Source organism: Lactuca saligna, chromosome 8 (genome assembly GCF_052625555.1).
Source record: "Lactuca saligna cultivar CGN05327 chromosome 8, ASM5262555v1, whole genome shotgun sequence".
NCBI classification, from domain to species: Eukaryota; Viridiplantae; Streptophyta; class Magnoliopsida; order Asterales; family Asteraceae; genus Lactuca; species Lactuca saligna.
Genome location: NC_136424.1, coordinates 111,710,021 through 111,710,579, shown reverse-complemented (window position 1 = coordinate 111,710,579; position 559 = coordinate 111,710,021).

Sequence of the window (559 nt, the reverse complement as noted above, 5' to 3'; positions counted from 1 at the left end):
AAACATAGAAACCCAAAGTTGCCTCTCAATTTATCCTAATTTACACTCAATACACTGGAGTTTAAACCTAAGATTTACTCCAAATGTTGCTCAAATAGTCAAATTTCAACATGGTTTTAACTAATCATTAAATGCGAAGCTTGCAACAAACACACTCAGATTCATGATTATAATCATACCCCTTCATTTAATTCAGATATAATAACCTGTTGAACTTCATGTTCATCATGGGCTAATACAGTCTTCTGGGGAGCAATCAGAGCCTGAGTCAGACATTGAAGCAAACACCTCACGGGCGTCAAAAAATTCATCTTCGTTATCACTATACCTACCCATCTTCGATTCCTAAAATTTCACCTTGTGAAAACCTAACCGACATATGTCATTGAATTAATATAATTTAGCACAGAAGATTGTATCTTGAATAAATGGAATTTTGGTTTAGGAAAAGGTGAAACATCCGAACCCTAACGCACCTAAGAAATCAAACAAGAAGAATTAAAATAAGGGAGAAGGAACAAAGCATACTTGAGATGCTTAGAGAGTAGAAGTGAGGACT